The sequence below is a fragment of the Rattus norvegicus genome, chromosome 1 (genome assembly GCF_021556685.1).
Source record: "Rattus norvegicus strain SHRSP/BbbUtx chromosome 1, alternate assembly SHRSP_T2T, whole genome shotgun sequence".
Lineage (NCBI taxonomy): Eukaryota > Metazoa > Chordata > Mammalia > Rodentia > Muridae > Rattus > Rattus norvegicus.
The window spans coordinates 104,336,052-104,348,962 of record NC_141534.1 but is presented as its reverse complement, the minus strand read 5'-3'; the positions used below and the strand labels follow the sequence as shown (position 1 = coordinate 104,348,962).

Here is a 12,911-nt window from a genome sequence, read left to right as displayed (position 1 = left end):
AGAAGAGGACAATAATTTCCTTAAACAAATTGCTTATGAAAATGCTAATTCGGCTTGCAAGTCCATCCTTAAGGGACAAACAAAAAATAAAGTGCTTCATGATTTGGTCAGGCTTTGTGCCGCTGTTGATATGGTTTCGAATAAGGTCACCCAGGCATCAATTTGGCTATCGGAGCAGCTCTCCAAGTAGCTAAAGGCCCAACCTCCCATAAAAACTGTTTTAAATGTGGTCAGCCAGGACATTTTGCTAGACAATGCCTTGATTCAGAGGGCAGACCAAAGAATGAGAGACTCTTTGGATAAGATACTGGCTCTCCACCTCCCTGGTCCCCTGCCGGCCACACAATGCCCTCGCTGTAAGAGAGGAAAACATTGGGCTAATCTATGTCACTCCAAAACGGACATTTCCGGTAATCCCCTCCCACCCCTTCAGGGAAACGGGTGGAGGGGCCCTCCTCAGGGGCCCCCGAGAACCATTCACTTCCAGCTCACCTCCATGGCCTCTCAGATACCTGCCCCAGGGCCAAACACTCCCCTCCCTTCCTCAGAGCTACCTCAGGAAGCACAGGAGTGGACTTGTGTGCCGCCGCCGATACAATATCGAGGCCTGAAGACAGCACACAAATTGTTCCCACCAGAATGTTTGGCCCCCCGCCTCCTAATACCTTTTCCTGATCATGGGACAAGCCTCGTCTGCCCTACAGGGGGTCATCATACACCCCACGGTGGTCACCGGAGAAATGCGGGTACTGGCTATCGCTACCTCTGGCCCTATGACCTTAAAGGAGGGACAAAGGATTGCCCAGGCTCTCCCCCTGCCATCAGACCGGCGCTACCCGTCTCTCCAGGACTGCCATGGTGCTACCCAACCTGGCTCTTCGGATGCCTTTTGGGTCCAGACAATTACCCATGAAAGGCCTGCTCTTAAACTTAAACTAGACAACCGATGGTTTCCCGGCATTGTTGATACTGGGGCTGATGCTATTGTCATATCTAAAAATCACTGGCCCTCATCTTGGCCTCTTCAGCCTTCACTCACGAATTTGCAAGGGATCAGCCATTGGGCGACATTAATTGGCTTTGCCCTTACTTAAAGTTCACCACCGGACAGCTTAAGCCCCTTTTTGATATCCTCCGAGGCAACTCTGATCCCACCTCACCTCATTGCCTTAGGCCTGAGGCCTCTGAGGCCCTCTCCTTGGCTATTGCTAACCAAAAAATTGCTTATTTTTCTCCCCATCATCCATTACTTTTTATAGTCCTCTCCACACCCCTTCCCCCTACTGCAGTTCTCTGGCAAGAATGTCCTCTCTATTTGATACATTTGCCTGCCTCTCTTAACAAGGTCCTGCCGAACTACCTCTTATTGGTGGCACAGATTATACGTCTTGGGAGAGAACAGTCACATAAATTGTTTGGTAAAGATCCAGATGTCATGATTCTTCCCTATAGCCCATCTCAGGCCTCCTGGCTTGGTCAACACATGGACGAATGGGCAATCAGCTGTGTTGCCTTTCAGGGTAAGATAGATAATCATTATCCTCCAGATAGATTAATTCAGTTTTCTGGTAAGCTTTCTGTTCCTATTATTTTCCCAAAAGTTATCGCACTCGCCCCCTGCCTGGGGTCCATCTTGTTTTTACCGACGGTTCCTCTAATGGCCATGCCGCCTTTTCCATTAATGGCAAGGTACATCAAATATCCGCTCCCTTGGACTCCGCACAGTTGGTAAAGCTCCGAGCTGTCCTTGCAGTATTTGAGACCCTACCCAGATCACCCTTTAACTTGTACACAGATAGCTCTTATCTTGCTTTTTCCATTCCCTTCCTGGAGATGGTACCTTATATTCGGCCCACCACCAATGCTGCTCTCACCCCTTTTATGTGGGACATGTCCGAGCACATTCAGGCCTGCCGGGCCCCCTGGCCGAGGGCAACGATGCCATAGATCGCATCACCCAACTTGTACCCTTGGCCCAGGAGGCTCCTATAACCCCTTTGACCCTGGCCCAACAGGCACATGATCTACACCATCTTAATGCACGCAGCCTTAGGCTTAAGTATAAGATCACCCGAGAACAGGCCCGCCAGATAGTTTGTAATTGCAAAGGCTGTGCAACCTTGCTATCTGACCCTCATCTGGGGGTCAACCCCTGTGGATTGGTCCCCAGAGAGCTTTGGCAGATGGATGTTACCCATATCCTCCTTTAGAAAGTTAAAATATGTTCATGTTACTATAGATACCTTTAGTGATTTTCTTTTTGCATCCCTGCAGGCAGGAGAGGCCACCAATCACGTTATCAGCCATGTTCTGGCCTGCTTGGTGGTGCTCCCACAACCTAAAATTATTAAAACAGATAATGGACCCGGATATATTAGCTCTAGTTTTAAAAACTTTTGCTCCCAATTTGGCATTAAACATATCACGGGCATTCCTTATAATCCTCAGGGACAGGGTATAGTTGAAAGAGCTCATCAAACCTTTAAAAATATGATCCACGAATTACAGTCAAATGGGGGAATATTATTCCCCCTCCCCAGTAATCACAAAAATTTAATAAATCATGCCCTCTTTGTCCTTAACTACCTGGTCATGGACAAGGATGGAAAAACTGCAGCAGACCGCCTGTGGCACCCCCATAATTCTTATGATTATGCACGAGTCCTATGGAGGGACCCGTTAACATCCCAATGGTATGGCCCTGATCCGGTCCTCATTTGGGGACGTGGATCAGCCTGCATTTATGATTCAAAGACTGGGGGCGCACATTGGCTACCCAAGCACCTTGTTAAGACCTTTAACCCAACCAGGGACAACCCTGAGGAAAAGTCTAACTATGCTTAATTACAGACCATGCTGACCATGTTCCCCTACATCTGGATCCCTGGAAGCATCATCATGTCTGCCCTTGCTGCATCGCCTCACCAGATCTTCAACTATACCTGGGTGATTCTTTTTTTTTTTTTTTATTAACTTGAGTATTTCTTATATACATTTCGAGTGTTATTCCCTTTCCCAGTTTCCGGGCAAATATCTCCCTAATCCCTCCCCCTTCCCTTCTTTATGGGTGTTCCCCTCCCCATCCTCCCCCCATTGCTGCCCTCCCCCCAACAATCTAGTTCACTGGGGGTTCAGTCTTAGCAGGACCCAGGGATTCCCCTTCCACTGGTGCTCTTACTAGGATATTCATTGCTACCTATGAGGTCAGAGTCCAGGGTCAGTCCATGTATAGTCTTTAGGTAGTGGCTTAGTCCCTGGAAGCTCTGGTTGCTTGGCACTGTTGTACATATGGGGTCTCGAGCCCCTTCTACCTGGGTGATTCTTAATGGCGCCGGAGATGTGGTGTCTGCCAACTCCACCACCGCTGCACGAGTTTCCTGGCCCAGTCTTGAGGTAGATCTTTGCAAATTAGCCCTAGGAGCTCACCTTGATTGGGGCACACCTGACATCTTTGCCCCCCCAAGAAAAAGCCCCTGAGCTGGCAGACCCCAGTATTGACCCGGGTTGCAGTAATACACTCAGAAGAGCCACATTGGCCCTTCAAACTGGGGGAATTTATTTATGCCCTGCTAACCACAGAGATCGTACAAAGGCCAGAGGCTGTGGGTATGAAACTGATTTCTACTGTGCCTCCTGGGGCCGTGAGACCACTAGAGACACGTACTGGAAACCCAGCTCTTCCTGGGATTATATCACAGCTAAAAGAAAATTCCCCAATGCCCGGGTCACCAGTCCAGGCCGACAACCCCTTAATAGCATACGCTCCGCTGACTCGGACCTGAACGGGTGGTGTAATTCTATCCAGATCTCTTTTACAGAAACAGGGAAAAAGGTAAATTGGGAACAGCGAGGTTTCGAGTGGGGACTTCGCTTATATAAACAATACAGAGACTTTGGCCTCACCCTAAAAATTAAATTGCTTAAAACCCGGCCACAAACACCACCACCATAGGGCCCAATACTAACTTACACCCTGCACCCAAGGTTGGGTCACATTCGAGAGATTCTCTGCAGGCTACACCTCAACCCAAGAATTCATCATTTCCACCCTTTATCAACCCCCATTCCCTGATGGGCCCCCCTCTACTGTTAATTTGCTCATAGAAATGCTTAATAGCTCCTTACCAGTCCTTGCCAATATTAATTCTACTATAGCCCTAGATGATTGCTGGATCTGTTATCACTCCTCCCCTCCCTTTTACGAGGGACTAGCAACCTTCGGGAACATCACCTTTACTAATGAGACCCATTCCCTACGCTGGTCAGCAAATTCTGAACCAACAATAACGCTCTCACAGGTCGCTGGAATTGGCCTCTGTCTATTAGGACCCCATATGATTCCGCCCTCCCCCCTGACACTTACTTGCAATAAGACAGTGGTGGTTACCACACAGACCAACTACACTGCTGCCCCTAAGGGCACTCATTTTGCCTGCTCGGCAGCCTTAACACCTTTTGTGGTAACATCTACCTTTTTGACAGAAAAAGATTATTGTGTCCTTGTCCTCCTTTTTCCATGATTAACTGCTCATGACTCCTCTAAGTTCCTGCAGTTCTGGGAAGGAGGCACCTCCACGCGTAGGAAGAGAGAACCCATCACCGCTGTGACTCTGGCAGTACTCCTAGGTCTGTCAGCTGTGGGGACAGGAACCGGGGTTGCCTCCCTGATCACCTCCCAACAGAGTTATCATCAGCTCAGTGTTGCCATAGACAGGGACATCAGTGAGCTTCAACAAGGAATAACCTATCTTAAAGATTCAGTTGCTTCCTTGGCTGAGGTTGTTCTACAAAATAGAAGGGGATTAGATCTTCTCTTTTTCCAACAAGGAGGGCTCTGTGCAGCCCTCAAGGAGGAGTGTTGCTTTTATGCTGATAAGACAGGATTAGTAGAAAATGGCCTACAAAAAGTTAAAGTTTACAAAAGAGACAAAGAGAAAGAAAAAAGAGTGAAGCCTGGTATAAAAACTGGTTTTCTGCTCTCCCCCGCTCACCACTCTTCTACCCAGTATCCTGGGTCCGTTTATAGGACTCCTGCTGCTCATCTCCTTTGGTCCATGGGTGCTTGGAAAGTTAACTGATTTTATCAAGGCCCAGGTGGATTTAGCTACCAAGCAGGTCGAAGTCCATTACCACCGCCTCCATTGTGAGGAGGCTGAGACAACCGGGGAGTGTGATACTCCCCTTTGGTCGCCCACAGCTGGCCTCAACTTGGCCGCCCTAAATACAGCCATAACTCAGGCTGGAAAATCAGTCGCTGGTGGAAGTGTCAATGACGGGAATATTATGGTGCCACATACCAGGCACACACCTCACTGCTGTGAAGTGACCCTACGATGGAATTAGCATGGGTCCATGATCTGGGTTGCCCACTCTCACAAAACACACACATATAGCCCAGAACGGTGTGTTAAAGCAGAAGATCGTTCCTAGCCAATGGGGTGGAGTCCTAACTGCAAGAGTGGCTCACCATAGCTGAGCTGGGCACTCTGTGAGGCAGATCTGATCTACCTCAGACCACTACTTCCACCCTGGCGGAAATAATGGAACTTAAGTGAGAGCGCCAGACGTGGGGGCAACCTGTGTAGCCTAAGACACGGGGCTTCACCGACCAGGTGCTGGTTGTGGAGGCCCGTACCCCAGATCTTCCTCCCACTGATAGTTTAAGAAAGGCGGTGATGTCGGGGACCGGACGTCCGAACTAAGCAAAGCTAGAGCCTTGCCCTGAGCAGATTCCTGAGAAGGGCTTGACCTTTTCAAAGAACTTGTCCCTGGAAGACTGTTGCCTCATTGTCTAAGAAGAATATCTTGCAGTTTAATGATTCACCTTAATCCCTTGGGCACTTCCCAGTACTCCCCCTGCCCTAAGCTTCAATTCCTGCTTCAGAGCTTTAAATGCTGCACATTCCTCTCAATAAACAAACCTTGACAAGGAAAAAAAAAAAAGATGGATGAAGCAAAGAAGTGCAGGCCAACAGGAACTGGGTGTAGATGTCTCCTGAGAGACACAGCCAGAATACAGCAAATACAGAGGCGAATGCCATCATTAAACCACTGAACTGAGAACGGGACCCCCGTTGAAGGAATCAGAGAAAGGACCGAAAGAGCTTGAAGGGGCTTGAGACACCATATGAACAACAATGCCAACCAACCAGAGCTTCCAGGGACTAAGCCACTACCCAAAGACTATACATGGACTGACCCTTGGCTCCGACCTCATAGATAGCAATGAATAGCCTAGTAGGAGCACCAGTGGAAGGGGAAGCCCTTGGTCCTGCCAATATTGAACCCCCAGTGAACGTGATTGTTGTGGGGAGGGCGGTAATGGGGGGAAGATGGGGAGGGGAACATCCATAGAGAAGGGGATGGGAGGGATTAGGGGGATGTTGGCCCGGATACCAGGAAAGGGAATAACAGTCAAAATGTAAATAAGAAATATCCAAGTTAATAAAGATGAAAAAAAATTAGAAGACAAATCAAAAGTATTAAGTAGCTTTGTGGCTTCCAAGGATTTTATCTTGAGCACTGTAATGATATTAAAGCTGAACACAGTGTTTTTCAAAAAAAAAAAATGGGTCCTTATTCATAAATGATGACGCAATTCCATTATCAGTAGGCTGTTTTTATTTATAAAATCAAAAGCTTATAAACACTGCGGGTTATGCATGCTGGGGAGAATTTATCCTGAAGAATAGAAAATGGAAAACAGACAAAGGCAAACAGGTAACATGCTTTTCACAGGAGTTGACATTGACAGTCATTTGAGAAAAGGAAAACAAAGCACTGTAAAAAGGGAGGAAACAGGAAAGGTGATGGATTCTGCAAACCAGCATTCCTGTAAGAACAGTCACTGTGTCCACTCCCCATGCACAGAGAGTATACGTTTACCTGAGAACAGGGCATCTACCATTACCCTTCTGCTTAGATCTTTGCAAGAAACTGCTTCTCAAAATTTCACCTTCCTGATAATAATCTGGATTTGAAGCCAAGAACAAACTCCCACCTCCTACTATACTCAGAGACTTGAAAGCAGGAATCCCACATGAGCTCACCCCTTGCCCTGAAAGAGAGTAGATGTAATTCCCCACTAGGTCCTAGAGACAGGCCAAGCCTAGGGTTTGCCATTCTGGCATTTAGGTACCCTGATTTGTAAGCAAGAGGAAGGACTACAATGTGGACCTGTGCAGGTGACTTGACTTGCGATATATTACACATGCAGACCTGCATTTCCAGAGAGCCTGAACATGGCTATCAGTCAGACACCCAAAGAACTTTTCCTTGGTTTATGTTTCCCCGGGGCATTTGTATAAAACAACATTGATGCTTCTACTGAGAATAACTAATGAAATCTGCAGCTTAGCAGCAGCTGAAACTATTTCTCAATCTGGCTGAAAAATCTAGATGCTTAGGACCAAGAGGGAGGAAATCAATGTTCCACCATTGCCTCCCCTGAGTTATTCTGTTGGGTTTCCGTGTCCCAGCCTAAAATATCATATGCTGAAACACTGCAGAGAGATTCGTGAGTAGATTCATTCACAAGTTTCCTTTTCACAACAACATTGCTTCTCCTGAATGCACTGTCAAAAGCACATGAGACACATGAGAAACAGAAAGCGAAATTCGTACCAAAACATGAGATCTCAGTATTGTAAAATGCCTTTGCTGTTAAGATACCTGCCCAACCTCCATCCGCCAACATCACTGTCCTTGTTGGCACTTCAACATCTATTAAAAGATAAATATTCTCTCATGTTTGAGTCTTCTTTGCAAAACGGGACTTCATTAATTCAATTGCACCAAGAATGCAATGCACAGTACTGAGAAGTGACTTTGTGCATCATTCAGACACCACACATGCTTTTCCCCATCAATCCCAAAGTTGCAGAAAACTGGTAAGTTTTAAATTATTACGAGTAATAAAGACCCATAGAATTTTAAGAGCTCAATACTGTTCCTGAGTATAATCAATTCCTTGAGTTAGAAATGAAAGTGGAAACTTAACTTTAAAAGGCCCTAGAGACAAACTGTTCCAACACGGTCTCATAGGAAGCACATCCAACACAAACTAAGCCTACACCAACGTCCAGCTTTGCACCCCAAGAGACTGTCAAAAAGGAAAGGTTAGCAGCCCCCAGTAGGAGGAAGGAAATAAAAACAAACAAAACAACCTCTTGGTAGGCAAAAAAGAAAGACCCAGCATTTAGGGATTTCGGCAGGACTATAATGAGAGCATCCGTCCTCTCCTGCAACACAGCTAGGCTTCCCCTTACTCAGAGTGAAGGCAGGAAAATAAACCCATATTAACTCAGAGTCTTGGTCACAGTCATTTCTTGGGTAACTGAATTTGAAATAATAGCTACTAAAAAGACATCTCTGAAGATTTAATGGCACCTCTATTAGAAGCATGATGTCCTCTCCTCTCTGACTCTACGGTGCCGACTCCACGCCCCGCAGAACACACGCTGTACTCGCTGAGGTTCGGGGAACAGTCTGCTCGGGCCATGCAAAGGAGGCACCACACACCTCGTGCCAGGCTGTCACTGTGAGTTTCAACACCAAAGACTTTGTCTATGATTCGATTTAAGAGACAGTTTTCCTAACCTGACTAGCCCCCAAATATTTGAGACAGAGACCTATTGATTTATTCAATAACTTTTTAATCAGAATAACTGAGCACAAGTTTTAAGCCCCTATGCTTCCTCGCTACTTCCCAGCCACACTCTCTGAGTTACTTGCATTTGGTCTCTGCTTGGCTCCTTGGTGTACCTGGGTGTCCCCATGGAGAACCCCCTTGGTGAATCGTGCCTGATCCCATAGCAACAATCTCCTCCTTCCTCGACCTCATGGCCCTTCTTCTCTTGTACCCTCACCTGCCTTGTGGTGAGCTCCTTCTCCCTGCTCTTCTCCCTGGGACCCCTGGCTCTCTGCACACTCATTTGAGTTAATTGTGGAGCATTAATTATACCACATTGATATGGGAGATCCTTCAAACTTCATGACCATTCCCATGTCTGGGCTTTAATGAGATCTCAGCACACAGAAATCAGCATTTGAATACGCAGTGCAGAAGACCAAACCTCAACAACTTTTAATTTAACGTAAAAAAAAAAAAGCATTATGTATGTCTTGTCCTCTTTGGCTCTGACTCCTACTCTGTGCTGACTCTAACCTCCTTCATGCCCAGCCTGGTCTCCACAATGCAGTCATCCCCCAGCCTCTGCATGGAGAGTGCTAAGGTTGCAGGACAGTTGTGTGCTGCCACAACCTGCCAAACTACTTTAATACATAACTCTTGATTTCTAAGCTTAACCTCACATCTGGACACCAGAGACAGACATGGAGACACTGGGTCAGTTTAACTATTCTTCTACTTAACATGAGCAATGTATGGAATCTCATCCTCTGGCTTTCTTTCCTTTTTTTCCCAAAAGGGGTGTGTGTGTGTGTGTGTGTGTGTGTGTGTGTGTGTGTGTCTCGGGGTGGGGGGGAAGGGGATTAATTGGAGAAGGTAGCTCACTGGGGAGAAATTTTTTAACAGCCTATTCTTTATTATTTATTTATTTATTTATTTATTTATTTATTTATTTACTTTACAGGGATGTTTTATATGTTTGTGTACACACCAGGAGGACAGATGGGAACAATGGATTCCTAGGAACTGCAGTTCCTGGCAGCTCAAAGCCACAGTGTGAATGTGGGTACTGGGAACCCAACACTGCTCATCCACATCTCAGCTCCCTCCCTCTTTCTGCCCTTCCTCATCACATCACTGGTCTCTACACAAGGTTTACTGGTTGAGGCTGGCCCTGGCCTGTTTGGAGGCAAAAACCTAGGCTTCTGACCTAAAACCTCTTTAGATCAACTTTCTGTTCCCTTCCACCAACCCCCGGCCCTTCCTACATCCACAGGTCAGAAGAACAGGTCAGACTACTGACCTAGCCACACATCTGCAATGGACCCCAATAGTTAGGTAAACTCGAAATAGAAATTGAATTCGGTTTAGGTTTTTTTTTTTTAATACCCTTTCTGTTTTCAGCTCCATGTAGGAAATATGACACAGGGAAGGGAAATAATCAGAACACCTGGTGTCTAGGGCAAACACTAAGCCTTATATCCCAGATGACTGGGACCATACTAAATAGCTTACCCCGATTTCCTGGCTTTCACACAGGTCCTTCTATTTAATAGAAGCAATCTGTTGCTAATGCTGCTTAGGCTGATCATAGATACTGTGTCCTTAGTTTGGGCCAAACGTACATAAACTCATTTTCCCGTTTTCTCTTACTCCTTGAAGTGTTTCTCCTCTCTCGGGCCAGTTACCAGCTACTTAAACAATAAGGGACCAGAAAACAGCGCGGTCACCCTCGCAAGCACCGCGGTTGCCTTTGCAAGCACCATTCATTGGTCCCAGGCTCGGACACTGCAGCGCCCAGGCACTGGGTCTTGCCCAAACTGTGTCCTAAATACGAACGACGTGGCGAAATCCTACAGCAGAACACATGGGGAAGTGACAAAACAGACGCGAAAATCCCGCAAGAGAAGAATGAAAACAGGGCTGATCTCCACCTGCAGCCCTCAGTCAGCACAAACCTCTGGCAGGACAGCCCTGTTTCCTGCCTGCCAGGCCACTACTCACCTCACGCCGCACCTCACCAAGCCGGCACAAACTCCGCCCGCAGACACCCACAATTCCAATGGTCCATATCAAAGCACACGCGCTGTCTTAGCCACAAACTCCTTAGCGACCCCAAGAGGGTGTGTCCCCTTAGGTCACTTCCGGTTGTTTTGTAATGGTTAGCACAGCCTACACACCTCCCACTTGTGGTAAGGCGTGCATGCGCGCTACCACTGACAGAGGTAAATCTTGCCAATACTTATTATGGTTCATTTAGTGATTCTTGTTCTCTCAGAAAGTACCATAGCCTCATTCACACTCCAGGGAGGCCACCATCAAAGTGCCTCAGTTCCTTACAATCAGACAAGGCAGAAGGAATGTGATGCACTGAAAGTCCAAGACTGCCTCACATGGCCGGGGCATTTGTATCTATTTCTAGGAGGCTATGACATTGTAATCTCCTAAAAGTATCATTTCTAATTACGTTTAAATTTTTATTAGATTTATGTCATGTGTTTTGCCTGCATATACAATTGTGCGCCCCATGCATGCCTATTGCCTGTGGAGGTCAGAAGAAAGTTTAGGCCCCCCTGGGATTGGAGTTACAGATGATTTTTTTTTTTTTTTTTTTTTTTTTTGTCCTCATCTGGGTTCTGTGAATGGAACCCAGGACATCTTCAAGAATAACAACTTCTCTTCACCAGTGTCTCTCCTTTTCTTCGCCTTTTCTCTTTATTTTCTCCTGACCTTTAAAGGGTTCTCATTTGTTTATGTTTCAGATTATCTCACTCTGTTGGCAGGTTTACAATTGGCCATGTAGATCATTCTGGCTTTGCACTCTCAAGACATCCCATGGCCTCCTCTGACTTCTGAGTGCTGGGACCAAAGTTGTTTCCCACCACACCTGACCTTTTTTAAATTTTCAAAGACTGAAAACTAGGAAGGGTTATCAGGAAACAGGAAAGTGAAGCCATATGGAACACTAAAAGTGAAAATATGAGATGAACCATCATGTTCTGACTGGGGGTATCTCATGGTCCCCAGAGGATTGAACTTTCTTCTTACTGAGAAGTAAAGTTTCCTTTTCAAGTTGCATAATAGAAACAGTGTAGAACTAGGTGGACATTAGCACTAATGCTAAATGGGGAGAGGCCAATAAAATGGGGAATGCATCCAACACTGTAAATGAATCAGTAGACCTAATGTAGGGTATGCGACTAAAGCCGAGGATAATCTGAGGTGTCTACAGGGTAAATATATTCTCGCCCTGGATGCTCTAGTACTATGTAGACCAAGCTGGCCTTGAACTTACTCTGATCTTCTTATCTATACTATTCAAATACCAGGATTACACAGCAATGTGTGATCATGGCCAGTTCACAGATGGCCCTAGATCTTCTCACTGAGAACAGAGTACAGGGGTGATGATTTAGGGAACACAGTCTCATGGTCAAAGGTAAAGATCCAAAAGAGTAGGCTTGACTGTCATCCATTGCTTGTCACAATTATAATAAAGTACATGAAAGCATTATGCTAATATCAACTTTCCTCATGTATCTGTTATTTTTAAGCACATCACTATTGATAACTATACCCATTTATTGCATCTCAAGCACCACCTGGTTTTCCAGAATTTCTTTCCTTACTGTTACACTGTCGTCAGTAAACATTTCACAATTGCCCATCCATCTTTCAGCCTGAACCACAGCTCATTCCCCAAGAAGATGGAGTGCTTGCCTCACACACAGTGATGAGTCACCGAAGAGAGACAGAGCTGAAGCTGCACATGCATGAAATCAGAAGTTAGTATCTGTACACGAGAGAGAACGTGGTGGGATTGTCCTTCTAGTCCTCAAGTACCTCACTCATATTTTCCAATTCATTCCATCTTTCTATGAGTTTCATTTTTGATGACCCAATAAAAAATTCCATTAAATTTATGCCAGAGTTCATTATACATCTATCTGTGTTGCTGAACCTATAGACTGAGTCCATTTATTTGCCTTTGTGAAAATTGTGGAAGGAGTAGTGGTAAGCATGGATATGTTAGCATCTCTTTGCTACGATATGGATTCCCAGTGTATGTGTAGCTAGATGTGATTAGCTGGATCACAGGGTAGATCTACTTTTAGTAATTTTAGAAAACACTATTGAGGCTGCATAATGAGTCCCTATCTCAAAAACACATCTAAACAACCAAAGAACAACAACAAAAACCCTACTGACTTCATTAACATTGCCACCACTAAGTTCCCCTCCAACAGTGTATAAGGGCTCCCTTTTCTTCACATCCTAAGCA

General features: G+C 45.8%; 1 protein-coding gene across 4 annotated transcripts in view; it reads right to left on the bottom strand.

Annotated features, from left to right (window-relative positions):
* The window catches only part of Zfp141 (zinc finger protein 141), a 39,450-nt gene extending 28,664 nt beyond the window's left edge, over positions 1–10,786 (bottom strand). For 3 of the 4 annotated variants that reach the window (XM_087591978.1, XM_087591979.1, XM_087591977.1), the window contains exon 1: positions 10,634–10,756. The gene's annotated coding sequence lies outside the window, so the exon portion shown is untranslated. Of the gene's footprint in view, positions 1–10,633 lie in introns of all 4 variants that reach the window. The other variant, NM_001408793.1, reaches the window with a different exon arrangement.
* Positions 10,787–12,911: the final 2,125 nt, after the last annotated feature.